Here is a 3204-nt window from a genome sequence, read left to right on the forward strand (position 1 = left end):
CCCAAGTGACTTTCAGAGTGTTCCACAGGCCCTTATCCAACCGAACATTAGGGTATAGTTGAAAGATTAACAGAACTGGAATCATTGGTTCGTCTCCCTTTGCAGGAATTGGGAACCATGCAAAGTATTTACATCTTGGGTATCTTGGATTAGTCAAAGAAACGACGACTCCTATTGCCCCAAACGTTTCTATCAAGAACTACCTTACACAAGTTAAGATCTAGGTCTAAGAGTAGAAGCTGACTGAGATACAGACGGCAGCTTCTCCAGCGGGTGATCTGTGTTCCTCGGAAGAGGAGCTGTCTTTTCCTCTGGCGGTGGAACTCTCTTGCACTGTGATGCACGAACGCAGTTAGGCAAGTCCCTGCACTTCACTGCACTGGTAGTGATGAGCAGCACTTGCTAAGGTCCTTTCCACCGCGGCTGCAAGACATTCTTCCACTGGAGCACTTGAATAACCGCCCAGGCTCCTGCTTCTAGGGAATGGCAAGGCTCAACAGGTGGTTCTGGTAAAGCCTAGAGTACCTGGGCATGGAGAGATCTTAGGCATTTCATGGAGGCTCTACAGTAATTCAGTAATACCTCAGCAGCTAGTTGCAAATTCGTTTGAAACAAACTGAAGCTACATTGAAAAGTCTCTCTCGCTCTCTCCACACAGACACACACACACAGACACACAGACACACACACAGACACACACAGACACACACACACACACAGAGTACAACATTCAAACTGCATTTCCTTGTGATGCCATGATGCAAGCAGAAAAGAGTTCTTCATCCAAAACCCAGCTGCATTACAACAGTCTTCTGGCAGCATGGTTTGCTGTACTGCAAGATACAGTCTTCTCAGTAGTACTTCATTTGTTAGTTATCACCTGAACCACTTTTCAGCAAGAGTGGCGATAGCTACATGCAGATGTTATCATTGTGAAAGCTGTGATGCACCTTTGGGGACACCAGTTCCTGCAAGTCACTTGAGTCTAAGGATGACAATGAAAAGTTTTAGTTTGAAGTGTCTGCCCTATTGTCCACCACACAGTCTGAGACTGTGCACTACAGAAATGCAGTTTATATACTGAAATTCAGTGCTAGGTGGAGGATTAGGTAAACAAATGAACTGTCACGCAGTGATCAGTAGTGTGCTCCAGTTTAAATACAGTACAAGGCTGATTTTTTTCATATTAACACTTGTTTGAGAGAAAGGGGGACAAAGATCTGTTTCAGTGTTTGTCGCCTACCCAGTTTTATCAGCTTGAGAACTGACTGCTGAGAAAAAAACTATCCCTCCGTAGTACGGTAGGGGAGCGTTCAAATAATCCAAGACTTGAATTTACTCTTATTTTAACAAGCTCCAAAGCTAAGGCAGAAGTTTTGGCTCTGGTCTCTCCCCTTCCCAGACACGAGGTTAGAGCCATAGAAGTGTCTAAATTTGCAGTGCTTCCCTGTGCCAAAGCCTAGACCTTTCGGGTGCGAGTCACTACCACAGTCCTGCCCCATTACCACTGCCATCATGGAATAGTTTGTCAGACTCAGCCACTTCAGTTTTTGAGACTATTTAGAGAGGAGCCTAGGAAGTTACACCAAGCAGTTCTCCATTACTCACTAAATGCTAACTCTCTATTCAGAGAGTCCCAGCACAGGAGCAAGGCAAGCGTCTTTTGCAGCTGCCGTTCCAGCTCTGACTTTCCAAAAGGAGGAAAAAACACATTGACGGTTCACATCAAGCCTCCTAGCTCCTTAAAAGCTAGGTTTGTTTTGGTTTTCTTTCTGTTTGTTTTTTAAAAAGGACACACACTGCACCTTCCACTACCTTAGACTACTGAACTACGTTCCTAAGTAATGTTGCTGCCTGCTGCTCAGCCTCTCTGTTCTGAACTCTTACAGAGCTCTTGATGCAGCTTCCTGACACCTGCCCTCAGCTACAACTAACTGTTAACATCTTCAGTGCCAACAGAAAAAGGAAAGGCCATCATTTGAAGAAGCACACTTCTGATGCCCGTTTTCATTTGACGACCTTCCCCTTGCACAGGAAATTAAGCAGCAATAAATATCTAGCTCCTGTGTCGGTCAAGAAGAAACCTGGAAGAATAAAGCCATATGGGTCTATGACATCATTTGGTCATAGCTTTTTTATTCCATACAGCTAGTATTAATCACAATTGCCAGTTTCTTTAGGAGTACATCAAATTTTCTGGAAGAGATGGAGAAACATTCCTCCAGTGTCTGCAGATACACGCTGTCCACATCATTGAGAACGGGAGCTGCTAAAGAATCAGCCACCAAAGTCAGCTGAACCGCTGCGCTCCCCTTGCTAAGGAATGCTGGTTTTAAGGGGGCAGCAGCGTCACAGGGGTTAAAAGACCTACGGAGCGTTCTCGTTCTCCGTGGAGGAAGAGGTTTGTATGGCACATAAGGAGCAGCAGCAAGGAGCGCCCCATCCCTCAGAACAACCACGCAGTCAGCGCACCTGGGCTCAGAGTCACACAAGCCAGGCTTACACAGAGCACACTGATGAGAGTTTTGTCAGCCAGAGCACCCAGGCTGCTTGCTGATTAGCCCCGTTGTGCGCAACAAACGCCTAAGGCCAGCCAAAGCCAGAGACACCTCGTGCAACACTGCAGTTTTCTTCAGCAGCCAAAGAGCCCCAAACTGGCGCCAAAGCCCTCCTCGCTAGTCACAGTATGTTTGGGATCGTCCGGGCGTTTTCACAGATCTCGGCGTAGCGCCCGGCCCCACTCCGCTGCCGGGGGCTCCGGCGGCGCGGGCGGCCGCTCCCCGCCCCGCCCCCGCCCCTGAGGAGGTGCCACGCAGCGCGGGTGGGGGGGAAGCGGGCCGCGGCCGTTGCGGGGGTGGGGGGGCGGGGGGACGGACGCCGGCTCGCGCCGCGGCCGTTGGGCGGGCTGGGGCAGAAGCCGCCCGCTGTTGCCATGGCAGCGGCCAACGCGCTGGGAGGCGCCTGCCCGCCCGCGGCGCCTTGGCGGGATGCGGCCCTGCTAGGGCTCCTCTCAAATGTACTACTATTTTCTCTCAATCAAAAGTTCCTTCTAAAGGCAATTCGGTACTGGAAACATCCTTATTGCAGAAATTCCACTTATTAAGATAGCTGCAGGTTTTAGGAGAGTAGCGAGTATATGGCTAAGGTCAGGGTTTGGTGCCTGGTGGTGGATGCCGCTCTGCCAATGTCAGTCCATCCTTGCTG

At 49.5% G+C, this 3204-nt stretch overlaps 1 pseudogene; it reads right to left on the bottom strand.

Annotated features, from left to right (window-relative positions):
• Positions 1 to 2135: 2135 nt before the first annotated feature.
• Positions 2136 to 2934, bottom strand: LOC136993298 (cardiolipin synthase (CMP-forming)-like; annotated as a pseudogene).
• Positions 2935 to 3204: the final 270 nt, after the last annotated feature.

Source organism: Apteryx mantelli, chromosome 13 (genome assembly GCF_036417845.1).
Source record: "Apteryx mantelli isolate bAptMan1 chromosome 13, bAptMan1.hap1, whole genome shotgun sequence".
NCBI classification, from domain to species: domain Eukaryota; kingdom Metazoa; phylum Chordata; class Aves; order Apterygiformes; family Apterygidae; genus Apteryx; species Apteryx mantelli.